We start from the raw sequence: 12,984 nt of genomic DNA on the forward strand, positions 1-12,984 counted from the left end.
CATGGGTGCGTTTAGTTTTACATTCCAAGAATATCACAGCGGGGGACACCAGAAACCAGCTTCACACATTGTACCCATGTATGGAATGGAACCCGGGTCTTCGGTGTGACACTTGAACAACCGCCCCAAATGACGAAGAATGAAGGTTAGAGCGTTACAAAAGGAATGAAGATAGAAGCGAATACAGACGACGATGTCAAACTGTAAAATATCCCTGGGGATGCTGCATACACTTGGTTTATGTTCTTGAAAGGATGGAGTAACCTCCTCACACCGAAGACCCTGGTTTGATTCCCTACACAGGTACAACGTGTAGAGTCCATTTCTGGAATATTGCTAAAAGCGACTTTAAACCATATTCACTCACACTAGAGACGATGTTATCCAATTGTCTGATGCCGTTGGTATGATGTAAACCCGATCGATGTCGTTGGCAGGATGGGAAACGTCACTGAGAGGATGGCGCTGAACCGTTTGTCTCCATTTTGAAAGAAAATCCCCAGGCAGCCACTGGACATTGGTCAAAGATCGTGCCCGGCAGCACACCAAACACGACAAACGCTTCACCAAAGGCCTTCTAAAACACTGTAGGTCCATGCTAAATGCAAACTGCCTGTAACGGTATCTCACAGATATAGCGAAAGGCCAAGACGTCAGTAAGCGGTGGATGACGCGATCAGTATTTAATACAGGTGTTACTATGTATAACATTCATCTGCCCCCACCACTGGTATAAAAAGACCGAATGGTGAGGTCAAGGTGACCACTCAGTCGAGAAATAAATACTGAGGATAGGAAAGACCAGGAGTGCCATGGAGGAATTTTAGGATACATCCAGGAGTTTCGTAGCTTAGCAACATGAAATTAGAAACCGATTTGAGATTCGGGATTCGGATCCCGAATCTGAATATTTTTTCAGATTCGGAATCTGATTTTTTTCTTCACATTCTGGACTCAAATCCTGATCCTGAATTTCTGTTCACATTCCAGATTTTTCTATTCTAGATTCAGCATTGCATTCTGCATCCATATATGTATGTATGTATGTATGTATATTTTCAGACTCTTGTGGCCTTCAGTACAGTATCGGTCAAATTTTCAACTACATGTACAACCTTCGCGAATCATCCATGATCCCTCATTTCACGATAACCTACAGTTTCACTTCCTGGTAATTCAGTGCTTTCCGCATAGGAATGTCAACACCAGTTATTAACAAATGTAAACTCTGCACAATAGTATAATAATGTCATTAATGATTTTGTAAAAGCAGTGTGAAATTGTGTATGGTGTAGTCTATTTTGTTTCTATTGGTTTGACGTTGCTCAAAGAGGGATCTGCAGATTTCATACAGGGTCTATGAATCTTAGAGATTGTATGCGGAAGCAGGTTCCGATGAACAACTGAGAACTGAAAGTCCTGCAAACACTGCATGTAGACGTGGATGCTCACATTATCGACCACTCTTTTACATAGCCCACTCAAAACACCACTGACCTTGAAAACCAATCTCAACAAGTAAACAAATATGAATGGTAGGGTGAACTGCACTGAACAGTTATACTAACGCTCCATAAATATACGACACAAAAAACCTTCAAGTTATTGAAAATAACACTTTAAAGGCTATGGATAGAGTATTGGATACCTCCCAAACCATGGAACAGCACACATTCGCATTCCCGCACAACGACCTTCCCACACACAGTAGCTAGAGTCGTTAAAGTAAGGCTGCAATAAAACGCTGATTCAGCAAACCGATAATGGGTAGTAGTCTGGGGTCAGAGTATGCCCCCGCGTGGGAGGATGACCCCTGTGAGGATGACCCCAATCAGGATAGAAGAGAAACCTAATAACGATGGCTGATGAAACAGAATAATTTCCATTGCCTTCCTTCCCACAAAGATGCCATTTCTTGCACAGTGGTCTGGCGTGTGATATCAATATATACGGATAACCTGTTTGATTGCTTGAATAATCAAATTCAACTATCTAAACTTTTTTAGTGTTCGTGGGATATGTATATTTCTGCCAGTTTCCATAAAGCAAATATATACCAAATAAGTTTGTGGTGAGTGTTGTTTTATGCCGCCTTCAGCTATATTCCAGCAATATAACCACTGGGAACACCAAGCGTGGGTAAATAAGTATTGTACCAATGTTGGAAATTGAACCCGGGTGAGGAGCGAACGCTTTAACCACTAGGCTGCTCCGATGCCTTGCTCAGCAGGATATGGAACTAAAACCAGCAAAGCCAAAATGAGCGGATGGAATCTTTACTGGAACTTCCATGTGAATGACATGACTACAAAGACTTCGACACGGCGCATTATACAGCTGGACACGTTCTTTCAGACTACTGAACTGCGAATTATAGATTATAACCAAGACGATTGAAACAGTCTACATTCATCCCATCTCCATGTCTGATGGTCACGTGTTTTGTCACCCATCCTTTACTAGACGTCTTACTGCAAACTGACGTCAGTGATGTACACAATGATGTCTGTAAGGCTGCATAAAAAATGCAAAAACGTAAATGTTTCTCGGGCACAATTTTTTCAGAAGTGACCATGGCAGCAGGACTTTATTTCTAAATTTTGATGGAAAAGAGTGACGAGGAAGGAACGCATTGTTTTGTTTTTTTTCTCCCAGAAATCCAGCTTGGGAAGTTTAGCACGTGTTAATGAGTTGTAGATTCAGTCACACTCGTTCTTACAAACACTCATTCTTATTGTGGACAAATGGATGATCGGGACGCGGCCAAGTCAACATTATATTTTTTAAATGGCAATAAAAAAGTGTTACGCGCCGATGCCCAAGAAACTTTTCACCTTTTTTTCATTTAGCCTAATCGTCGTTGGTCACGTGGCGGTATTTCAGATGTGTTCCTATTCATTGTCGTGCCTGTCGTAGTCTAGATGAACGTCACGCCATTACCAACGTCAGACCGAACGTTGGACCTCAGATTCGGCATGCTGACATCCTTTGCTGTCCGGTTGGCAAGGCATGTGGGTTGGCGTGTTGTCTTTCAGGACAACAACGCCCGTGTTATCCGTGATACACGTCTGTGACATGACAGGGTAGCGTGTGTATTAACGTCACATGTAAATTGAAAAGGAGCCCCAGGGAGATCAGAGATTCAGAACCGGAGGAAATCTAGACTTGCTTCATCTCAGGCTTTAGCAGGGCTTGGCTGAAGGAAGATAATTTGGGTCAGGGACTGCGAGACAGACTAACCAAACTTGTGCACATAAAATAATGGAGCGCGGCGTTAAACAAAAAGAAGAAGACAAAAAGGAAATTAACAAAACGAAACTGAATATTAGTGTAATTATGTAGACTTTGGAACATATTTGCATCTAACGCCGCTTCATTTCAATAAATCTGTTTCCCAAAATATTCACGCAGTTTGAATTAAAACAATAAAATATCATTTTTTAACCAGCTTTCTTTTAATTGCAAAATTATTTCCAGGTGTACTGATCAATATCTTTCTTTGTACGGCGGACATGAATAATTTAACACTACACTGATTTGCAAACCACCAAGCACTTTTGCATGATTATAAGAAACAGTGCTTTACAGAATTCCGACTCAAAACATTTTGTATTTTTTGGTTGATAATCGTAGCCGATTGCTGCTTATACGACAGGTATATGCGAACAGGAGCACACTATGTCGCTATCCGTGACACCTGTCACGAACATGTACAAAGGTTAGGCAGGTGTTCATGTGACAAAATTTGGGAATTTGAGCACGACGCCAAGGACATTTCAGTTAGACCCTCCTCATGGTATCTTACAATGTATGAACGGGGTCGGGTGGTCAGGCTCGCGATTTGGTTGACACATGTCACCGTATCCCAAGTGCGTAGAACGATGACCATGATGTCGATCACTGGATTCCAGACTCGAGGCGACATTTTAAACATCGTTTTCGTCTTCTCACGAATGATATCGCCTTACAAGACAAAGAGACAACTCGCCGAGGAGGCAGCGTGGATGCATTGGGGATACCTACTTTAATCACGCGCTGATTTTTCCCCTTATAAATTACCTACTTAAGGTACCCAAATTTAACTCAATGAGTTAAAGAAATACTTCTTTAACTCAAGGCCCCTTGAAGCCAGGAATTGCATGATTCCGTCAATCTACATCCTCCTTTAGAAGACTCAGTCCTGTATTATCAGAATACCTACAGCATGTTAAGATGCTCGAACGCCTGATGGTTCTTTCAATTCTGCTGAAAGACGCGAGGCCATTCGATAACATATAGCTCTTAGTAAAGCTACACCCCGCCCACGTAACAATCTAAGAAAAGGCCAAAAACTAGGTTTCTCGAGTTATATGTACAAGCTTGGCTTTCGCGTGGAATCGATTTACCATAATACTTCGTTGGTTCCTAACGAATTGATGCTGAGCACTATAACAACTTTTTTGTAGTGGATATGTTTTTGTCCGATTTGTCCAGATAAAATGACACGCAAGTTTAACTAACGTGTATAGTTTTGCCAGGCCATTGGCCGTATTGTTTAGAGGTACTATTTGCATGACGTAATGGATATCAAGAAAGGAGCTTGGTGATAATAACTGTGTTATATAAGGGTAGTGATATCGATCCCCATGATACTGTATCGAGAGGTTTTATAATATACTTCATCAATTTTTCAGAGGAAATGTATGGAAATGATGGATCGATGGAGAAATGATGGATCGATGGAGAAATGATGGATCGATGGAGAAATGATGGATCGATGGAGAAATCAAGCACCTACGCTCCCGGCTCTCTCCTAGAACATTCTAACGTTATCAATCAAAGAATCAAATGTTTTTGCGTTTTAATTAGGTACCTGTTTTGTAAGAGCACACCAAGTTGTATTTGTTTTGAAACCCAAAAAGAAAATTTGTTGTTCGTTCGTATATTCGTATATCTATAATCTGTTTTGATGCTTGAAATATCCTTTAGTACCTTTTACCTGCTTTTAGGCGATGAATGTATAATAGTGCATGAAGTGGTAGATATATCGTTGTGAAAATACACACACCATAGACACATATAAACACCCACCTTAGACACATATAAACACCCACCATAGACACATATAAACACCCACCATAGACACATATAAACACCCACCATAGACACATATAAACACCCAACATAGACACATGTAAACACCCACCATAGACACATATAAACACCCAACATAGACACATATAAACACCCAACATAGACACATGTAAACACCCACCATAGACACATATAAACAGCCACCATAGACACATATAAACACCCACCATAGACACATATAAACACCCAACATAGACACATGTAAACACCCACCATAGACACGTGTAAACACCCACCATAGACACATGTAAACACCCACCATAGACACATGTAAACACCCACCATAGACACATATAAACACCCACCATAGACACATGTAAACACCCACCATAGACACATATAAACACCCAACATAGACACATGTAAACACCCACCATAGACACATATAAACACCCACCATAGACACATATAAACACCCACCATAGACACATATAAACACCCACCATAGACACATGTAAACACCCACCATAGACACATATAAACACCCACCATAGACACATATAAACACCCACCATAGACACATGTAAACACCCACCATAGACACATATAAACACCCACCATAGACACATGTAAACACCCACCATAGACACATATAAACACCCACCATAGACACATATAAACACTCAACATAGACACATATAAACACCCACCATAGACACATGTAAACAAACGCAGTTAGACAGACACCTTTTGATAAACAACTAGGTGAATTTGTTTACAAACATGAAGTTTGGAGACAATATGCCACACAGAAACACAAACATGGAGACATCCGCCAACAAAACTGTGACAGCAACAACCACAAGTGTAACGTGCACTAACACTTAAGTCATATCCACCCACACTAATGTCACCCCACAACTATTCAAGAGAGCAAGAAAAACGCACGTTTCTAAAAAGTAGATAAAAACTTAAACGCTTACTTTATGACATTCCATTTTTTGCGAAATTTGCGTTTCGATTACTGTTCATTATATGTCACAAGCACCCACGCTATGTCACATCCTGCCACACTTAAGTCGCATCCGACCACACTTACGTCACATCCGACGACATTTATGTCACATCCTCATACAGTTAAGTCACATCCTCAAATACTTATGACACATTCTCCCAACTTATGTAACATCCGACCACACTTATGTCACATCCGACCACATTTATGTCACATCCACCCTTACATATGCCACATCCACCCACACATGTCACATCCTACCCCACCTCACCCCATGTCACATCCTGCCACACCTATGTCACATTCTCCCACAATCATGTCACCTCCACCCACATGTACATAACATCCACCCACGCTTACAGGACACTGACGTTTACAACAGTGATGTGTATGCCACAGTACACAAACACACGCGCACCCAAAAATCAACACGCCATTAAAACCATTTCCCTGCTCGTCTCAAGGTTATCACCACCAATGATACACACTGAACAAACAGACCCGAGTGAAATGTGCATGTCATTGACATGATAGTGAGGGATGACTCATCAGCACCGGAGCTGATCATCGATTACTGTTGATCTGATAATCTCCCCAAGTCAAGATGGAGAAACAACAGGGAGTAGACGCAAGGCCATCATGAATACTTGCTTACTCGCTGCCGGAAACGAACAATCAATCGTGTCGCAAAAGGTATCGTTTATTCAGCCTACGCCTGGAGATGGGCTATTTTTGAGTAGATTACATCAGTGGTTATTTATTATTTATGGTGCAGACTGTAACGATTTTGTGAACACGTTCGCTCTGTCATTGGTGAAGGGTATGGTCACGTGATAATTACTCCATCCGGGTTCCTCAGCAGTGCATCGGAGTGAATGATTGAACACAAATCGATTTTATGTCATGTCGTGAATGTACATGCCTCTGTAACTGGATCTTGTTTAGGTATATTTGTATCGCTGAATCGGTTGAATATTTTATCGTGTTTGTTTCTGTAAACAGTAATATGACAGAGGAAAACCCTTTTGCCAATACATCGTGACGTTTTATGACTGCTCCCGTTTAGGTTCGTTCAGTGTGGTACTCTTGCTAGGGAAATCAATTTTCAGATGTGACAGTAAGTGCTTCGAGGTTGTTATGACGTAATGGCGATATGTCTCCTCCCTTGCAGCTTTGTGAGTGATTGAGCACAGTTTTACGCCGCTTTAGCCTGGCAAAATCACGACGTGCGACAACAATAATGAGCTCACAAGTTGGAGCCATGTGGGCAATCGAACCCGGGTCTTCGGTCAAACGAGCGAACGCTTTAACCACTAGGGTACCCCCATCACCCCTTGCAGCTTTGTGAACAGGTAGGAATGAAAAAATAGATGTTCAGATGTTCACACAATCAACCACCAGGACGTTGATGTTGCTTTACTTTCCGCTATCTTCAGTACAGACGTGACATGTAAATACTCTGGAAAAAATGTAACGTGTATGTGACAATGAACAAAATTATTACAAAACATCTAGTGATAATTCTAACACAGAATGTGCGATAGAGTAACCTAGTGGTCGTCCGCTCGTCACTCCGAAGCCTCGGGTTCGATTCCCCACATGGGCACAATGTGTCAAGGCCATTTCAGGTATCCCAGAACATTGTTGGAAGATTTCTAAAGGGGCGTAAAACCATACTCACTCGCTCAAACATAGAAAGAGGTTCACATTAGGTTTTCCATATAAAAGGAGAGCATAGACACCGGATTCCATTCCATTACGTCATGTGATATAGTAGGTCTTCCAGCCTTCGGGTATCGGTCAGTGGCTTCCTTTAAAACTCTCTGTTGCTTCTCTACATCATTTCGCAGGTTCCCAGTGGTCTAATAACCATCACCAGCATACATATCGCCATCGACGTCAACGTTGACGTGTACAGCTACATGTTCACACTTTTTAAACAATTCGTGGACAATATCATTCCCGTGACTATAATTGTTTCGATTTATGACCTACTAGTCTGCCGTACAGACCCTGAAGCGAACATATCCAAGAAAGGACATGCAATTCTAGAAAATATGGCAAGTCTGGATTCCCCTAGCTTCATCTCAGGGCACCATTTCATTATATAATTTCTTTTTGCTATGAACTTTTTTTCAGTAAAATATGTTCATTTCAGAGTCTAGTTACTCTAATGACCTACGTTAATATATTGGTTTCAGAAGTTCATGTATTCTACAAGTCACTCGTAGATAATGTTATCTTACACCTCGTGTGTTTCAAACTGTGTCAAGACGAGAGTGACAAAACGATGGTTAATTTAGACACTTTGATAATAAACCCCAATATGGTCACTTGGTCTATTATTGGGCAGTTTGTGGAAATGTAATGGAAATGTGTTTTAATGTCCCGACTTTCATACTCACATATGTGTTCGTGCGTGGGTGGTGACTGGGCATGCGATCACTCCTTTCGAATATTTCAATATGATCAGCGGTGGGGTCTCTTAGTTCAACCATGGTTTAATTGTACATATCTCTAACGTCAAGTAGGTTGAAAAAGAAATAACTCTATTGCCGTTGGTCTAAACACAAGCTATATGTATATAACTTTCAACTGAAACATATCAACCCACAACCTTACGTACTTCTTTAAAAGACAACATTGAAAAGTCAATATGGTTGTCCTGGCAATCGGCACATTTAGCTCTTCATCAGATGCCAAATCATCAAAGTTGTCTGAAACCCACATCTCGCGTGAAAGTCTCGCAGGAAGAAAAAGTAAGACAAAAATATACCCCGGCAGCTGTCTCTTTGTAGTTCCGCTGATTCGATTTCGCTGTCATGTTTCGAACAAAAGTACAAGATAAATCCAATTTTTGACCGTCGACTCAACCGGAAGACTCTCGTGGGCGTGAAGGATAAAAAAGCACAGCCTCTGCAAGTGCACCTGTGATGCGCTCTTTCAGTGTGTAACACCCCTTCCAGGGACAATCAAGATGTCTGAACGTGAACTACTGAGGTGAGTTATTTGCAGCGCTGTCGTTCTAGTGTCAAGCTGTCAGAGACGTGAAAATGAAGTCAGGTTTTAAGTGATTGGCTTTCCAAGATGACAGACTCTAAAAATTGGCGATGCATCCACGGTATTTATGCCACTTTCATCGTTTCGACTTTCTTAAAGGGAGACTATCGGTTATTCTACACCAAGAACTTTCCGATGACCTTCTGTGCAAACTGAATAATATGACAGCTGTGATTGGTCGATTTTATGAAAGGTTTGTTTTATTTTTTTTATTTTTTTTATGTACCGTAATTAAAACTGGCCATATTGTAATGTTGTTTTGTTTTACATCATGACTTATAATTAATGTGACCACGGGTATTTTCAAGTAGTTGACATTTCGTGCGGAACTGGGGTTGGTCTGGTTATCTTCCTGCACTCGGAAAATTATCTGGCTGAGATGATCATTTTTTATATTTTATTGCTACTTTAAGGTCAGACTATGCACACATGTAATAGCTGCTAGTGTCTTAGTTCTTTTTTAAAACAAATATTACAGACGTCAGTGGCAAAATATTTGGTTTTGTGAAGCCTATGCCCCGGCAAATTGGTAGCCGAAGCAAATTGTATTAAAGACGTTCAGACGCCATATTTTTGTGGGCTAACTCACATTGTATTAATATGCACAACGACGCACCGAAATATGTTATTCTGACTGATTTCAGTACAAAGCAAAATAAATACGTATACTGAGCGTCGGTTGGTCAGGCTCGCAAACCTGGTATCCCAATTGCCTAGATCAGTGCTCATGCTGTGAATCATTGAATTGTCTCGACCAGACTCGGTTATTTACAGACCGGCATCACATGTTTTTTTCCTTGACGTTACATCCTCACCTTATATATCGTGTTTTATTTAGTGAAGGATGCATCAGTTAGGAATGGTTAAACAGCACGATATTTATATTTTTTGTTATTAAAAGCCACATAGATCATCCATGTGAGGATTGTCTGTAAACAAGCAAAGTTTGGACCAGTCAATCTTGTGATTAATATGATGATCATTTATCCACGCGACTGGGAAATGATGCAATCAAGCCATGGGGCCTGAATACCTTATCCGTTTCACGAATACCAAAGCTTATTTGGAACTAATTAAACCAGGCTGGCAACGAATTGCACCTAGTGACCCCAGTTAAACCGATCCAACCCATTGCATGTGTTTATGACGTGGTGGAGAAGGGAACGATAAACCACCGCAAACACTTGCTGTTATCGCTGTTTGAATTCTTTCTTACGAATATGTAATGAGTTTTGTCATAATTATTTTCCTCTATTGTCAAAGATTGGTTGGTGAAAGCAGTCAGGTCTTCAGATACTGAGATCAAGCGATCAGTATTTACCTATGTGCGCTTCCGTGTTAGATACGTTCCAAAATTGAAACAGATCCGTGAAGATCACGAGAAGACTTTTATCTGCAGCACCCCGTGCTTTTTTCAAAGGAGGCAACCAATGTGCAGTAAAGCTCGCTGATGTGGTTGATGAACGTCATCGTTTCCCTATTGTGTTGATCGATACTCAATCATGTCAATCATTGGTTCATATTGTATTACTTGTTTTTGAAGAAAATGCTGTTGATACAAACAATAACGCTGATCACATGAAATGATTCCAACTTCTGGAAATAACTCCCAAGATTGTCCCAGAACATAAAACAAAGACGCGTTTTAGGCAATTATCAGGTTTTTGGTGTCGTTACAACAACTGTGTTAATCCACAATCCCTCTTTCTGAAGACTATATTTAACATTTCATCTAACAAAGTTTCGATTTTCTAACAATTACAGAAGAAGAGAACTAAATTGTGTATCATTAAATATATAAGATGATATGTGGGAGTTTAATTTATTTTAGAAATACTGTAGGCGGGATATTTCACACACGCATGAATGGTATATTATGATAATATCACAATGGCCACAGCAGAAATAAAAGGTATCTTTCCACAGGATTGCCTGAAAAATTATATAGGGAAACAGCTGCTTTTGATGAAACGTGATTCCCTTTGTCCGGTGCGCCTCTGATTCATCATGATGCAGAACACTAGTTTTGGACTTAACCTTCAGACGCTTCTGGTAAATAATTTCTTTTTGAATAAAACATCCGGTGTTCTGATAAATAGAAGGCTAAAGCAAGTGACATTAGTACCGGTCTATGCCTTGTTTTTTTTATGCCATTTATGAATAATTCGAAAATGTTAGTGTGAGTGAAATGTTGGTTGCTTTCAGTTAACGAGTTTCCAGTACTGGATTTGTACGTGTGACCGAAAAATTGTCAGTTTCGTAGATACGAAAATGGTGACATGTCGTCATGTCCATAGTGCTCTGGTCACAAATCAATTGAAGTTAAGCAACGTTGGTCACGAAGAATCCTTGGATTGGTGACCGTGTTTGGCAGCTTGACTCCTGTGAGTTTCTAGGACATTAGTATTGTCCCACAACAAAGTACATACCATACATGCGGTCTTTGGTGAAGCAAGTGAGTTTGTTCAAACATGCATCTGTTCATCCAGCAGGAAATGGGTCCGCTAGGATAAAACATGTGACTATACAGGCTGCTCAGATGATCTGCCACAATGTCTGTTTGTATGAATGCGCTTCGAGCACGCACTAGAATTTAGCGCTATAGAATTACACACCATGCACTTCAAGAGTATGATCTTCATGGTATATTCTAGTAATATAAGAGTCCAGCGGCAGCAACCGTTTTGTTTGACAACAGATCAACACTGAAAACATATTACAGAATCTGTTCAATATTTTATGATAAAATTTGCCTGTGTCATTAAGATTCACGGATGCAATTCTTGAACAATCCTGGAATAAGAATGCATCATTCAAAAACTTGTTCTTCTTGATTAAACCAATGTTAACGTATTTCCTTGATTTCGAATTTGGTTTTTGGACGATTAATGTTATTTGTGTTAAAGAATGGGTCCTTCTCGTTCAATGTTTCAAAACATGCTTTATCTACGTGTTTTTGTCGGGTATCAAATCTGTCTAGCAAGTAACATTTATTTCGGGTTAAACTGAAAAATTATCATTTTCACGTTTTCCTGGAACAAAGTGTTTCTCTTCATAAAATAATGAATTTGAAGCATGAATGACACTAATATACAATCCACGATACAAATGGCTGTGTCCATTTGGCTGGAAATACTTAGAAACAGGTTAAGTCCCACTGAGACAGTTTACATAAGTTAGAACGATCAAATTAATCAAACAATCCAATCGCACTTGGATCTTACACCACGGTTCATTAAAACAAGTCTGTTCTTGAAGGTTCTTCGCTTCCGACAACATCGTTGTAGGCGTTGCTACATACATGTTGACACGGTAGACGTGGCACCTGCAATAATGTTCATACCATATACAGATAATGGATCAATTCCAGACAACGGGGGAATGTTTGGTGAGACCCAGCACTCATGGAATGGTTATTGACCTTAGGAATTCAGAAGGTTCTACAAACAGAAACCAAGAACCCTATGCTGGCACATGACTCTTTCCCCACACAAACAGGATAGTTTTACAAGTGCTGATATGTCCATGGTAGTTATCGGGTCTTATGTCCATGGTAGTTATCTTGGCTTCAGTAGCATTAATACTTCTTTGATACTCATATTGATATTTGTTGGTTGGGGGCGTTTGGCTGACGTCCGTCTGACCAACGGGATTAAAAACAGTCTGTTTCAATTTCAACTCACCTGTACAGACACGGCTGTTGGTATCAACTAGATTGCAGGGACACTCAGACGTGATTCTTTACAAACAGTGATACAGTGGTGGTGGTGCTAGTGACGTCATGGAAATAACACATACTAAGTCAGAAATGTACAATAGAGATAACTTAGATGTGG

The sequence above is a fragment of the Haliotis asinina genome, chromosome 15 (genome assembly GCF_037392515.1).
Source record: "Haliotis asinina isolate JCU_RB_2024 chromosome 15, JCU_Hal_asi_v2, whole genome shotgun sequence".
In the NCBI taxonomy this organism is placed as follows: domain Eukaryota; kingdom Metazoa; phylum Mollusca; class Gastropoda; order Lepetellida; family Haliotidae; genus Haliotis; species Haliotis asinina.